The 16911-nt window shown below is 33.2% G+C and overlaps 1 long non-coding RNA gene across 1 annotated transcript; it reads right to left on the bottom strand.

Annotated features, from left to right (window-relative positions):
* Window positions 1-6243: 6243 nt before the first annotated feature.
* On the bottom strand, window positions 6244-7962 carry LOC107859608. The gene is made up of 2 exons (XR_001671415.2): window positions 7246-7962; window positions 6244-6697 (listed from the first exon to the last, which is right to left on the bottom strand). It is a non-coding gene; the product is annotated as an uncharacterized LOC107859608 (long non-coding RNA).
* Window positions 7963-16911: the final 8949 nt, after the last annotated feature.

Below are 16911 nucleotides of genomic sequence, written 5' to 3'. Positions count from 1 at the left end.
CACTGTACATGTATAAATACAAGTAAAAGGAATCACATTTTGTTAGGCCTACGACAGCTATACAAATTCTATTTGTCTAACCTACAACTAAATGAAAAATAATAAATTGCTTATATTAACTGATTAAAATTAGAAAAGAAAAGAAGGTTCCACAACTTAATGACTCATGCAGTCCATGTGTCATGTTTGATCTAAAATCGATGGTCCAGATTTAATCTCCCTTAAGTTGTGGACTTTTCCTCATTTTCTCAGAGCTCAAGTTTACTTCATCTTCATTATCATTACAAGCTTGAGGTTTGCTAACACCAACATTTCATCAATTTAAGCTACTAGTTTCAATCAACATTTAGATATTATTTGTCAATCTTTATTTATCAAAATGGTGGCAAAAGCACCTCTATCACTATAAAAAAAATGGGTCTAACTGTGGGGGTTATTTTAACCCCCGTAAAATTATATAAAATACGGGAATTAAAACTTTGTTGCTAATATTTATAAAAACCCCCCGCTATCCACCGAAAAAAGAGCGCTAAAGTGTTGCTTCCTTTTTATATCAAAAAAAATATTTCTCCCTCTTTTTTTTTAATTACCCCCAAATGATGACCTATCTCTCTCTCATTTTCCCTAAACCTATAGACTCCGGATACTCTTTGTCGGCCGTTGCTACTCTCCGTCGGCCATTGCTACTCCGGCATCTATGGTCGGTCATTGCTACTCCGGTCAGGTAAATGCTACTCTCTGTAACCTCAATTTTTTATTTTTGTGTGTGGTTTTGTCGATGAAATATTCGAACACTTGCCTTTTAATTTTCAATGCTAATTTACTAGTAATTTCAAAGTCTTATCTGTGATAGATTGTCAGAACTTCAATGAAAATAGAGTATGGCATAAAATATGAACTTCAAAGTTTCATATATTTTTAGGGAATTTGATGATTCCTTTGTTCGTGGCAATTGATGAAAAGGAGCTTGTTTGTAGTCTTCTTAAGGATTTGATTGTTTTAGCCGGTATAAAGGCCGCGTATTTTAGTGTTGAAATCGGTGTTGTGATTTGAGGTTAGGCTAAAAGTTAAGGAAATTTGCTGTTGAGTTTGTGGTTACTGTTGCTGAAGATAGAGAGAGTGGATGTGAGATGATGCAGATGGTTCTGAACGAAGAAGTTACTAAGTTGCTTCTTGTGTTGATTGATATGTTGGTGCATATTGGAGATGACCCTTGTTAGGGAGACGCAGTTAACGATGATGGAAATGAAGGGGAGTTGAGTATGTGTAGTTATGGTAAGGAGAGTTTGGGTAGGTTAGCAATTGCATTAGGGGGAAGTGTAATTGTGCCTAATTTGCCTTCGACGATTTTCAACTTTTTGGATCATGAAGATTGGCAAATTCATTATTCTGTTGTTACCGCGATTGGGGTTATATCGGAGGGATGTTCAAAGGTGATAGTAATATGCTCAAAGGATATGAAGCACCTTGTAGAGACTATAGTGAAACTAATCTTTGATAATCACCCTCGAGTGCGATAGGTAGTGATTCATGCAGTTGGTCAGCTATCAATGCATATGAGCCTGCAGTTTCAAGAACCATATCATCAGCTGGTTCTTCCAGATTTGATAGCAGTATTGGATGATTTTGATAATCCCAGGTTGCAGGTAAATTCTTGATGTGATATTGATGTTTCAATGTTATAGCATCTTGTTAATGACATATGACCGATGTATTGACTGTTTGTTCTCTAGTTGAACAGTTATGTAGCGTGACAAGTACATGTCGTTTCCTACTAATCTTTTTCTCGATTGAATAGGCACGTACAACTTCAACGATACTGGTTTTCAACCACAATTGAAGTGCAGATATTTTGAAACCTTACCTGCACAATATAGTGAGTAAACTAGTCGTGTTTCTACAGGTAATGAAACATTTACCAATCTCAAACATATTCATTCGTTCACTTGTATAAGAGTAATATCTTGTCACATTTAGAAGCATAGTAGGTATAAGTGCATTGTCTTGCTGCCCGTTCATATAGTAGTCGTAGTATTGCCCTTTTAGTTTCTTATCATTCGATTTCTGTTACTATCTGATGATTTCTTGTACCTCGATTATCATATTATTCTGTTGTACTTTCGATTCTATTATTATCTGTTTTTTTTTGTTTTCAAAAAGTAATTTGCTGCATATTCCAGAGTGGAATGACAATGATGAACGAAGCAGCTCTGACAACTTTAGGCTCTTTAGCTATTCAATCACAGGTAGTTTGCTTTTCGGGGTTCAAAAAGAGTTTTTTGTTATTGTTTAAATCTTGTGTTCTAAACTTCATTTGCTTGGGACACTGTAGAAGGGCGCTGCATACATATATGATTCTGTAATGCCTCACCTGAAAGTTATCTTGGTAGCTGCTACTAGTGATACAAGTCAAACGCTCCATGCCAAATACTTGGGAACGCATTACCATAATTACAATGGAGGTTGGAAATCTAGCAATCGTTAATCTTGTTGCAAAGGTGAATACAATTTTTATTCTTCCATCTCCTTTAAGAGGACTGTATGCATTGAAATACTTTATAATTTTAGGTCGCTACCGCACTCGTTTAGCTGCAAGAAACTCATATGGAGGAAGAAGATCCAATGAGGTGCCTTTTGTTACAAGTATGTTGATACACTCTCAATTTTCTGCAACTTTGTTTTCTTCTCTTTATGGTTTATTGGCTTATTTACATATTATCCATTTTGCACATCACTAATTCTGTCACAGGCATGGAGTAGACTATGTAAATACTTAGGGGCAGATTGCAATATCTACCGAGGCCTACATGTTAACTGGATAATAAAATGTGAAAGTTGCTAAAGGTTAGTTGGAAAAGGATTGAAATTTCTTATCCATATTAGCAATACAAGCAATCAATTTTTTGTGATCCCTTAGCTCTTTGTTTCCAATTATTATAGAATATTCTCTCATACAAAGGTTAAAAATACTTAAGATTCTTAGTTGTGTCACTAAAAACTTTAATCCGCAGAGGATCATTATGACCGTGTAAAAGGGAGTATTTCTATTTCAACTAGCCAAGTGTCTAGGTATTTGTCTTACTTTGTGAGAATATACTGAGTTTGTTGTTGTTGCTGTTTTTAGTGTCTGGGTATTTGTATTTATCCAACTTAAATTATGAATGCTTAGGCTGAATGGCCCTGTGAATTTGCAGTATGATAGTTGTTACTGTGGACATATTCGCCAGTTAGAGTGGAAACTAGATGCTCTCTGAAGGAATTGCATGAGCAAATTGTCTATATTGATGATGAATTTATGTGTTTTCTTCTATATCGTGTAATTCCTTTAGCTACGGTGATTAAGGTACCTTTCTTGTTAGGTGTAATTGGTTTGACTGACCATATTTTGTTTGATGCTCTAAGTCAGTACTAATTATAAATGCATGTGATTCTTGGCTTGCTCAGTGTTTTTTCCATTGGCTTACAGTTCTCTTTATAGATTAAGAAATGGCTAGATATAGATGTTAAACTCAAAATGGATAGCTTATTTAGAGCACAGAAATCAAACATCATTGGTTTGATAAAAAAATTGTAATTTAAACATTGTATAAACAACGGGCTGAATCAAAGAGAAAGTAAAAGGAGGAGCTTCAAAGAAATCCATATACTAGGAATAGCTTGTTTCCACTGTACAAGCAAGTACAATGTGACTTATCTTGCAGATAGCATCGCTGTTCCCACAAATTCACACCCATTTCTATCTTCATAAATAGCACTTTCTCTCTTTTAATTTATGTGTCTTTTCTTCCTTGTTTAGTCTATTTAAAAAGAATTGCACTTTTTATATTTAATACTCCCATCTATCCCAATATGTGAAGGTGTTTGACTAAGCACAGTGTTTAAGAAAAACAGAAAGACATAGGTGTTTGGCATGAGAATTTTTCTTTCTTTTATTTGGAAAATTATTTCACTCTAGTAGAAATAGTAGTGTTTGGCCATAAGAATTATTTCATTTTAGTGAAAATTATTTTTGGAAAAGTGAAAATAAGTCACTTTTTCACTCCTATTTCTCTCATGAAATTTTAAAAACAACTCCAATTTATATTCATGATCAAACACAATACTCACTCCAATTTCACTCCAACTCCAACTCTGAAATGGGCCCATAATGAAAAGGAGAGATTACATATTAAGGACAGACAGGTCCACCATCACAACTTAGCAAAGACATAGTGGCTACTTCTCCGTGAAAACAAACAGAGCATATTGAGTTCCAATTTTCTACTGAAAGCACCAGCTAATTTATAGTAATCATGGTGCAAAATGTGCTTATGTATTCATAAATGAAAATCCAATTTCTTCAGTGAATTAATCACTATGCAATATGTGCATATGTGGTCACAAATGAAGATCCAATAGCTTAAGTAAAATTTTATTGTGCTGAAAGTGAATTGCGCATTCTTTCAGGGAAATACAATAGGCACTTGTAGAGATTGGTGACAAAGATCCTTCATTTATCGGGTCAAGTGAATGGATTGGAGCCATTGAATTGAGTTTTGTTTTGGATAAAATAATTGGAGTAAGTTTAATACCTATATAGAAGTGTTCATAAATTCTTTAGCTGTCAGCTATACTCCCCTATAAATTTTTCAATTTCGTTGCGTTACAAAATTTGTTTAAACCTTTTACACACTTCAATTTCACGGGCCAATAGACACACTTGGTGAAATGGTTGGTGTGTAAAAGGTTCTCCATGAAACTGGGGTGTATTAAAGGGATTTAGCTTCAGACTCGAAAAGTAAACAATGTATTAAGCCTTTACATTCCTTTGTGAATAGTTTAGTTGCAAAATCATAAATGTTAGATTTGGAGCTGAACTTCCTGAAAAGTGTCGAGAGTTGGCGTTGCATTTTGAGAATCAAGGAACTCCTGCCATGATTGGTAGGTCATACAGTTATTGTAATATGCTTTTGGCTGTAAGTATATCTTCTTCTCTCATGAAACAATAACATAATATGCAAACACAATATATGTAGCACAATAAATATTTTATAATAAGGACTGAAAGTTTATCGATTGATTCTTATACTTTGCATTTTTATGTAGCCAAGTGATGCGGCTAGTGGATCCATTTCGCCCATGAATGTAAGAATATCACGTGATGATAATGATCCTAATGACATTCTTCGATTTCGTTGTATTTGTCTTGGATATTCAATTATGATGATGTAATTGTGTGGTTGGAGTGAATCTTAGAATATTAAAGGTTTGTATTTAAACTTGATTTTGTAGTTTGAAGATACTAGTTAATGATGAAAATTTGGATTTTGAAGATGTTAATGTTGAAAATTTAATTTTGAAGTTTAATGTTCAATTTATTTTTTATATGTTTGTCAATTACAATGTTTAATTACTCTGTTGTATTAATAATATATGAATTGAACAACTATTGAATTGTAGGTTATTTCTAAAGGAACAATTAAATTTGAGCTAAAATTAGAATCTATAATTAGTTATTAAAAATTGATGGGCCCTGTTTTATCCATTTTCGGACTTCATTTTTGGCGAGAAAAATAGTTTGATCTCTTAAAAACTATTTCAAAAGATTCAAGAAAATTACGATATAATTAAAAAAATTCACAGAGTCGCCACTTGATTTTTATTGAAAAATCAAGAAAAAAATTTAAAAGAGTTTCAAAGGTTCAAAAACAGAAATAAACCTTTAAAATTAGAGATAATGGGTAAGGGCTCAATCAACGCCCTAAGAAGGTTTTTAAGACACTTAGGAGCGTCCGTTTAAAACGGTATACCAAAAAGGACTAACTTGATTGATTAAAGTGGCTAATTTTGCAAAAGATTAATCTTGGTAAACACTTGATTTTTTATAGGAAATAATAAGATTATTTATTTAATATTCCAACAGGACAATTATTTATTCAAAGGAGAATATAGATTATTTCAATTGAACTAAATTGTAACTTTTTGAATTTAAGAAGGGAATGATTTTTCCTTTGCAAAGAAGAAGATTATGAAATTATTTATTTATTATTAATCGTTATAGAAAAGTTGATTATGTTGTAGAAAATACTTTTTAGAAAAATGTTAAAAGAGTGTTGAACATAACAAATGTCATTTTGGAATAAAATTCTTAACCTTTAAAATAAACTCATTTTAAGGAGAAAAATGAAGGAACTAATTTAATTCGTCTTAGACAATATAAATTAGGTGAAGAAATTATGAATTAAGTGAAAGGAAACTAAGATAAAATAAAATGACAACGCTTTAGGGATTCACCAAGGTTAATTAAAATAAAACTAGCACAAATTACAATCAACATAAATTAAGTGTAAGAAAGAAAATGAAGTTGAGATTTGGGCCCCTGTTTGGCCCATTTCAAATCTGGCCAACTTTGTGCCTATTCTTTATGGACTTTGATCCATTTTTCTGCAGTGTATACCACATGTATACCAGCCTTGTTTTTCTACGTTTTCCCTTGTATATCACTACATATATAGTGTATATCAGTGTCGAAAACTGTTTATTTCCTTTCCACTTTTCATCATAAATCTCGTGATGATGCGCAGATGCCTTTTTACCATGTATATCTGCTGTATACAATGTATATCAGCCCCCTAGGCAGATTTTGATGGAGATTTTTGACTCTAGTATGGATGATTTTGGTCTCGAGAATATGCAGGGGCGATGGAGTCCAGTTGGACTCAACAAGAGAGGAAAACAAAATTAGTAACTATTCAAGTGCTCTTACTACATAATTAAAAAATACATATAACAATTTACACAACAATGCGATAAATGAAGAAAAAAAATATACCATAAAAGGGTTGTCATAGCTAATTTGCTAAGTAATTCATATGACATATGACATGGATAAATGTCCATCAAAAACATGGTCTTATTGCTTAGTAAAAAATTGAATCTACCTACTAGAATAAACAACTAGGGATGAAACAACATACTCCATGCTACTTAATCTAAAATTTGGATTTATGTCATAATGAATACACCCTTAACCACTTTATGCCCTTTACGAGATAGATGTACGTTAAATAAATAAAGGGAGGGAGACAAATTCCCAACATGCGCAGCTTCAACTTGCTGTATTATGAAACCCCCCCACCCCCCACCCCACCCCACCCCAAAAAAAAAAAATACACCTAACTGCTTTAATCCAAGCACCAATATAGAATTTTATTTTTATTTTTTATTTAAAAAAGAAAAAAGAAAAATTAAAGAGAATGAGTTTACCTTTTTCGGGCAGCGAACGGGACGACGGACTTCCGCCACCACTGGAATTTCAACTTCAAATTTGTCGGATTTCAACTTTCTTTCCGAATTTTATAGCTATGTAAGCCAAAAAAAAAAAATCTCCAAAACCTCTAAAAAAAAGATTTCACAAAAAAAAATAAAGTTCTCTCCTCGAAAGTTCTCCCCAAAAATTTTTCCTCCCCTAATTCCTCTCCATCAACTTCTATTTATTGAAAAAAAAATATTTGTTCGAATTTCAAAAAATAGCCGTTTGAGCGGAATCTTTGAGCAATTTCAAAGAAAATCAGTAGGAGGAAGACATCCCCCTCAAATGAGGATCAGATTTTGACAAAAAATAAAGAATTTTTTCTAAGCCAAAGTCAACAATTGAGGCTCCTGAAAATTACAGAGATAAAATGGAGAGCGGGGAATTACCGTGATTTAAGAGATTTGTCGATTGAATTTTGATTGTTACAGCTGTTGTTTGTTGAAAATCGTTGAATTGTTGGTGTTTTTTTATTTGGTTGAAAATGACTGTAATGGTTGTTGAATGTTTTTGATAAGGGAAAGGGAAATATAGGTGTGGGCCGGATCATGTGATTTATTGGGCTAAGTGTTAATTTGGAAGAATAAGGTTGGGGCTGTTGAAGGGAATGGGCTGATGGTCAAGGAAATTGGGCTGCAGTGCTGGTGGGTTGTTTTGGCCCAATTTTAAGAAATGGGAAAAGGGGTTGGGTAATTTGTTTGCTGGTTCTTGGGCCGCTGGAATTGTTATTCTTAATCAAATAGTAAAGGGAATTGGGCCATGTGGGATTTGGGCTTAGGAAATTGGGGAGACAAAGGGATTGGATTCAATTAAAATAAAGGAAAAATCACATAAATATACATATTTAGAGCCTAAATTACAAAATATATCAGTACTTTTTTTTCTTTACAAAATCTATCATCCACTAAAAATTAATTTTTAAAAATTGCATATCCGAAATTTAAGGAAAAAAAAATATTTTGGAATTAATTTAGGTAAATTGGCTGAGTTTATGGGATATGTATTTATCCTTTATGGTATTTTATATATTTTCCAGTATATGTATTTATTTCTAGAGTCTTCTTCTTTAATTTTCTCATACTTACACTTCATAGTGAACCTTCACCATTCTTAACCAAAAAATTTAAAAAATCCTCACTATTCTTAACCAAAAAATATCCTCACCATTCTTAACCAAAAAGAAAAAAAAAAAGAATCCTGACCAATTTTTCCACCCGAATTAGGATAAAATTATCATCACCATTTTCTTCACTCATATTTTTCAGAGCTTAGATAGAATGCAAAAATGGTGAATTCAAAATCTTCTACGGAATGTACTCCAAGAAAGAGAGCAAGAATTGGGGCAAATACCCCACAGTGATAATACCAAGGAGAACACAAAAGAATTTTTAAGGTTTTGTTTGTGAAAAAAAAATGGCTTAAGAAATTGTACAAAGGGTTAAGGAAATCGTCAAGTGATTCAATGACCAAAACGTTTTTGGGTTTATCACTCTTGATGATGGTGGTGACGATCTGTTTGTTCGTCAGTCAGTATATTTTGTGTTTTGTTTTGGATACGGTGGAGGAATCCGATATGGTGGCGACGATGGCCACGATTTGATTTTCGATGGAGGTTTTGGGTCTTTTGTCAATGTTTGTTACTACTGATTGTTCTTCTGTTCTTCTACTTCTACGTTGTTGGAAAGGAAGAGGCCAACTAGATTGAATCTTTTGACATTTTTTAGGAGTTTAGAGCATTTTTGTATGACACCGGCAAGTGAAGGTTATCAATGATTTTATGCTGCATGAATTGTATAGAAATTGGTGTATCATGATGTATGAATTATATAGAAATTTGTGTTTGAATTGTATAGAAATTGGTGTACCACCAGCTTTATGGTGTCTGAATTATATAGAAACTGGTGTATCAGTAACTTTATGGTGTTCGAATTGTATAAAAATTATTGTATCAATGATTTTATTGTGCATGAATTGTATATAAATTGATGTATCATAATGTATGAATTGTATGAAAATTGGTGTATGAATTGTATAGAAATTGGTGTATCACTAGCTTTATGGTGTCTGAATTGTATAAAAATGGGTGTATCAATAATTTTATGATTTTTGGAATAGTTAGAAATTGATATATTAATAATTTTATGATGTCTGAATTATATAGATATTGGTATATCATCAATTTTATTTTAAGGTGTCTTAGAAATTGTGTATCAATAATTTTTTAGTGTTTGAACTCTTTACAAATAGGTTTATCAATAATAATAATTTTATATTGAAATATACAGAAATAGGTATATTAATAATTTTATGTTATCTGAAATATATAGAAATTGATGTAAAGATGGATAACTATATATTTTTTCCCAGGTCTTTCTTCAAAAGAAATCCTAAAAATTCAATCTTTACATATGGGTAACTATATATTCTTCCCGTGATACTTAAGAACGCACCAAGAAAATTAAAAAAAAAAAAAAGAGGTACATAATTAATAAAAATTAGAAAAAATAGAAAGGAGAAAAACAAAAATAAATCCTTTATAAAATAGAAGGGAAAGAATAAGAAGAAGAAATTGTTGAATGAAAAGTAACAGTTCAAATTTCATGTTCTTTTGTGTATGCTAATTTTATAGTAATAATTTTAAAATTTTCCCCAAAATAATTTTGTCATGGAGGTGGGTATGAAATTGAAAAATATATTAGGAGAAATTATAGGAAAGATACTTTTAACTATTTTTTTTCTTCTTTTTGTCTTATTTGATAAGTTTTGTTAGTTTGCTAGTGGTATATTTTGTAAAAATGAAACTAGTTGTATATTTTGTAATATTTACTCTTAAATTGTATATTTATGTGATTTGCCCTAACATAAATTATAGTTATTTCATATTTAATAAAATATCCATAACTGAATTAATTGGACAAAGTTAAGACGAAATAAATTCCTAATTAATTTGACGAGTTTCCCAAATTCAATAATTTTAAAATAAATACTAAATAAACACAGTTTTATTTTTATTTTTTATTTTTTTCAAATAACAATAATAATAGTTAGAATGATAATAATAATAATAATAATAATAATAATAATAATAAATAAAAATTATGAAACTAATTATGACATCAATTTCTTAGTTTCAATCAATCTTGAGAAAGGTAGAATACTCGCAATTTAATCAAACTTTTACTATGAATAAATTCTAAAGTATTTTTCTTTAATTGATAATTATATAATTATGTATAGTTAAACACTGAATATCTTAATTCAAAAGGTGGGTTGAAATTTATTTCAAAAATAACTTAAGATAAATATTTTAAAACTATTTTAAATTGAGAAACTCAAAAACTAATTTGGATTGTGAAGGACAAAAATTAGGTGTGTCAACACCTGTCCCCTCCCTTTGATTAGAGTAAATGCGAGTAACTCTGGCCAAAGTGAGTTTGGCGTTCCTAATTTTATCTGACCACAATTCGTCCCTTAGAAAGATTGGTTTTCGCATGATTTTTTTTTTGAGTTATGGATAGACCTCGGTATTCAGGTTTTCTACATATCTCAGGTTGCATGAGAATTCAAGCCACTTGTAGTTCAATAAGCTTGATTTTAAAGAACTATTTTCAAAAAATTCACAAGCTGTTACGAGTTTTGAATTTTGGTAAAACTGAAAAGCCGGGGAATAAGAGAATTGGTAGAGGTTGGAATGCAGTTGAGTTTTCTACATAGAGCCCAGCCTACATGTCCAGTGATTCAGGAAATCAAACTGCTTGTACTTTGACTCGATCGGTAGAAAAAATAGTGTTTTACGTTAGACAATCTTTGGCTTAGGATTGAGTGACAAATATATTGAGTTGTGAAAAAAAGGCTTGCATTTATCTCAATAGCGAATGTGGGCCCCTTACACCCGCAACTAAGAGTTACATGGGCACAATTTCCAAAGCTGTAGGGTTGTTGTCACCAGATTTTCAAAGAAGTGGAAAACTACCTCTGGTGCGCGTTTAGAATTTGCCACAGAGGTGAAACTGAGACAAAAAAAATCCTAAAATACCCATATACCTTCTAATAGGGGTGTGGTTTGATGATGGCGAAAGTCGTCCTTTGACTCGCATCCAAAGAGTTTGAATCCCTCTTCAGACTATATCCCAGTTTGCTGCTAAGAAAAAGTTTCATGTTGTGCTGCGTCCTTTATGGAGATGTCCACACCTATTTGAACATACTATGCTGAGATAGTCGAACCTGTTCTGAAAATACTGTGTCACCTTGAACTAGGTGACGATCCAACGTGTGTCATTGAAGGGTGGACAACCCATTTAAAATGCAGCATCCACTTTGAATGGAGTGACAGTCCAACGTGTCTCATTAAAAGGCGGATGACCCACTTTGAATATAACATGCCACTTTGAATGAAGTGACGATCCAACGTGTCTCATTGAAGGGCGGACGAATCATTTTAAATATAACATGCCACTTTGAAAGGAGTGATGGTCCAACGTGTCTCATTGAAGGGCGGACGACCCATTTTGAATATAATATGCCACTTTGAACTGAGTGATAGTACAACATATCTCATAATCACCTGCACTGAACTTATTAGTAGCAAATAAAATGTAAGGGCAATCGTACATACCTTGTTTTAGTATGCCATACTGGAGTAGGTTGAAATTCATGACATATAACGTCGAATGAGGTGATGTTCCATAATAAAATGTCACTCTGAAGGCAAGACGGTCCATAATATAATAATAGGTCACTCTGAAGGAGGTGACGGTCCATAATATAATTAGATGTCACTCTGAAGGAGGTGACGGTCCATCACATAACAATATATCACTCTGAAGAAGGTGACAGTTCATAATAATAATATGTCACTCTAAAGGAGGTGACTGTCCATAATAACATGTCACTCTGAAGGAGGTGACGGTCCATAACATAAGAATATGTCACTCTGAAGGAGGTGACAGTCCATAATATAATAAGATGTCACTCTGAAGAAGATAACCGTCCATAATATAGTAATATATCACTCTGAAGGAGGTGACGATCCATAATATAATAAGATTTCATACTGAAAGAGGTGACGGTCCATAACATAATAAGATGTCACTCTGAAGGAGGTGATGGTCCATAGCATAATCATATGTCATTCTGAAGGAGGTGATGGTCAATAACATAATAAGATGTCACTCTGAAAGAGGTAACGGTCCATAACATAATCATATGTCTCTCTGAAGGAGGTAACAGTCCGTATAGTATAATATGTCCCTCTTAAAAAGGTGAATGGCCAAAATATAATGAGATGGGTCACCTCGAATGATGTGATAATTCGATATATCCTCTTGAAAGGGTGGACGACCAAAACATAATAATAAATGGTGAATGACCAAAACATAATAATAAATGGTGAATGGCCAAAATATAATAAGATGTGTCACCTCGAACGAAGTAACAATTAGGTATGTCCTCTTCAAAGGATGGACGACCCAAATATAATAATAAATGGTGAATGACAAAAATATAATGAGATGTGTCACCTCGAACGAAGTAACAATTAGGTATGTCCTCTTGAAAGTATAGACGACCCAAATATAATAAAATATGTTCTTTGGAAAGGGCGGATGATCCAAATAGGATACAAAGTGATAGAAGTTGATTTGTTAAACTTCATCCTTTGAATCAGGAGTCATTTAAAGACACTGCACATATTCTGAGACTCTGGATTGGATACTCAAATTTTGAGAAGACACTTTTGCATTATTTCTTAGAAGTGATCCTACGTAACATCACCTGTACAACTCGAATAATACTCATTAATAATGGAATAATTTGTTATAGCTAAGTCAATAATATAACAAAAGGCAGAGTTTAAAGATAAAAAATGGAGTCTTTTGACTCGTGATGATTTAGAGATAGTGGTTCGAATAATATCTCTACATCTTTATCATTATTCCATATTATTTTCCTATAAAATCAGAGAAACTGTTAGAGATCATAACAAAGTAATAAAAACATTAATCAAGAGGAAAATAAAGAGGAGAAGTTGTCTGGGTTATCATGGCAAGGCCGCAATAGATCTGATAATGCCCTTTGTCATGCTTAACGATGTCGACTTTGTGACTTCACTGTTCCTACATCCAAAGAAAATTTTTTAGTTTTGAGAGACTGACTGTGTTGGTATTTCTTGCTCTCCTGATGCACCTTGTCAATCATTGATTTGCAAACTTTTCTGATCTTGAAGTACGACTTTTGTAGAATTTTTTAGGATCTTCCTCAAAAATTCTGCCACAATGTATAACATGTAAATTTCCAACTTTCTTACAACTTGTGACATTTATGAATATGGAATTTTTGAGATCTTATCAAAAATTCTGCCCCAGTCTAAAATGCAAAGTACTTGAATTATTTCTGATGTAGAGTACTTTAAGTATAGAGAACTTCGAAAATTATGCTCCAACTTCAGCTTCAGCAACATTTATTTTCAACTTTGTAGAAGATGTCAAGTTTTTGTGAAATTTTTTAGACCTTCTAAACAATTTTTGCCCCAGTTACATGCTTCAATGTCATCTTTATTCAATTTGAGGAACGATCTTTCTGATGAATATTGAGATCTTTTAAAAAAATTTGTCATAGTTTCCATGAAACCTTAACAGAAAATATGACAGAGCCAGTGTAGCACCTACGCATTCCAAGATAGTTTCATCATAAAATGAGAAGATAAATCTTCCATAGGGTTGATCAAAGCCGACATAGGCTGCCTTCGTATCCCATTCTTGGGAATTCAGGTCAAACATTGTTCATACCGTAATGAAAGGATGAGTTTTCTAAGGGGTTGACCGAAGCCGACATAAGCCGCCTACGTATCCCATTTTTGAGAATTCAGGTCAAATGTAGTTCATCAAAATTAAAAGGATGCAATTACAAGGAAACCAAATCATGAAGTGTGATTACAAAGAAATAAAGCAACAGAATGCAATAACAAGAAAAGGAAATGAGGAAGTACGATTACAAGAAAATGAAATAATAACTTTCAAATGCAGGATAGAAAGAGGTCAAAAGTGCGCCTTTGAGGAAAATTCATGCTTCTTCGGATTGATGATGTCAATGACTACTTCTGGTGATTGGGCAATGGATTGTTGTTAATATTAGCTGGAACTTCTTTAAGCGTTATCATTTTGTTGTCAATCCTGAATTTTGTGCTTGAGAGTGATACATTTCTCTGTATTATGCCCCACAGCTCCAGAGTGGTAAACACATCGTTTGTTTGGATCATACCAATTAGCAGAAGTGTTCACAGGCTTTGCTTCTACTGGATGAAGTAGTTTTGCGTCTTTTAACCTTTCAAAAAGTTGAGAGAGAGATTCTACCAATGGTGTGAAAACTTTGGGAGGCTTCCTTTCATAATTGATACGAGGAGCATTATTTTGATTGTTTTGTGGTGGAGGTTGAGCATGCTATGTCACTTGTGCATTGAAGACTGGGTAGTGAACATGTCGAGCATTAGGTTGATATCGAGGATGTTGTTTGTAGTTGGAAGAGTGTTCTTGAGTTATCACTACCATTACTTCCTTTTATTTCTTCTTCCCAGTTCCGAAAGAGCCAGTCTGGATGTCCTTGTGAGTGGATTGTAGTTTTGTCAAGTTTATTATTCTTCCTGTCTTTAGGACATCCTCAATCATTTTTCCAGTCTTGACGATTTCAATAAATGTTTTTCCAGCCATTGTTACCATGCAATCAAAATATTCTGGATTTAGTGCATGAATGAAATAACTGATCATCTCAGTTTCTTCCATTGGGGGATGTACCCTAGTCGCTTCTTCTCTCCAGCGTATGGCATATTTACGAAAACTCTCATTTGACCTCTGTCTTAGCTTTGTGATAGAGATTCTATCAGGAATAATGTCTAAATAAAACTTGTAGTGATCCACAAAAGCATTTGCCAGGTCATCTCAAGTGCGCCACTTAGTCACATCTTGCTTGGCATACCATTCTAGAGCCTTTCTACTCATACTTTGACTAAATAGCTTGACCCGTATTCCTTCATTCTTACCTACACCAATCAACTTTTCACAGTAATTTTTCAAGTGAAAGAAAGGATTTCCGAATCCATCAAACTTTTTAAACTTTGGGATCTTAAAACTAGAAGGCAACTCAATTTCGGGGAATGCATACAAATCTCATATTTTACACTTTGGTTATTCCCAAGCCCTCGAAGACTCCTTATTGCATCTTCCAAGGCCTTGAGCTTTATGTTCACTGTCTCATCAGTGTACATTCTTGGATCATTCTCTGTTTCAACTTAATGATTAGCATCTAAGCAGTATAACCGTTGAGTTTGTGTTACCGGTGGGACGACAGCATAAGTGTACATTGGTGGAGCATAGTGTGGCAATGATATGTTCTGAACCTTTGGATGAGCAAATGTGTAGTCAGAAGGGGCATTCTAAAAAACAAAAGTAAAATGACCTTCCTGATCAACTCCTTCGGACGTTGGAAGCACAGGTCCCTTTTGTCAAGCATTAGGAGGTAGAGTCATGTTTGGAGGGTCTGAGAAGGAGTTCTGCTTTGCATCACCATGAGCCTCAGCTCGACAATTTGTTGCTCCAAATCGACAACAAGCTCTGGGGCTATTTCCCTTCCTATCGAGGCACTTGGGTCCATTGCACCCAATATTTAAGAAAATAAAAATATTTTGGCATAACACACAAATATGACCCTAAACTTGACAACAAATTATAATTTTGACCTTACACTTTGATAGTGCACAATTAGGGTCTTTAACTATTCAAAACATGAACGAATATGATCTCCGATTTTGCAACATCCATGTGTGAGTTTCACTTTCGCCTACGTGGATATGTAATCCAATCATACGGTGCCACGTCATTAAAAGGGCTGACTGAGAGGACTTTTGATCTGGAACTTAAAACGCCGTCATTTTGCTTCTATAAGTTAAAACGACATCATTTTGCTTCTATAAGTTAAAACGACGTTGTTTTGCTTCTTCTTCTTCTTCTTCTTCTTATTATTATTATTATTATTATTGTTATTATTAATAATAATAATAATAATAATAATATTATTATTATTATTATTATTATTATTATTATTATTCTACTACTGCTATTTCTACATATTACGTACTACTATTGCTTCTATCAATATACCACTACTACTACGACTAATTATTATTATTATTATTATTATTATTAATACAAATATTTTAATAATATTTTCATCTTAATAACATTTTTTCACACCCCTTTTTTACGCGTAGTCCAAAAAATGGACATATTTTAAAGTTCGAAAGGATTTTATTATTTAAGTGACAAGAAATGAAAATTTATTTCGGAAAAGGATTATTTGCATTTTTTATTCAGAGTCGCCACTTGGCATAATCCGGTGTGCCAAGTCACCTTTGAAAAATCCTTTTCGAAACCATTTGACTCTTAAACTGGTTTGCGAACAGAGATTCCGGCTAAGGAATTCTGTTGACCTAGGGGAAGGTGTTAGGCACCCCTCGATCCCGTGGTTCGACCACGGTCGCTTGGTGGAGTGTATCGACTATTTTGGCATTATGAAATGTATAAACCACACAAAAGAATACAAAATAATCGAACAATAAACAAGATGAAACA

The sequence above is a fragment of the Capsicum annuum genome, chromosome 2 (genome assembly GCF_002878395.1).
Source record: "Capsicum annuum cultivar UCD-10X-F1 chromosome 2, UCD10Xv1.1, whole genome shotgun sequence".
NCBI classification, from domain to species: Eukaryota; Viridiplantae; Streptophyta; class Magnoliopsida; order Solanales; family Solanaceae; genus Capsicum; species Capsicum annuum.
The sequence above is the reverse complement of the archived record's forward strand: the minus strand, read 5'-3'. Positions and strand labels throughout refer to the sequence as shown.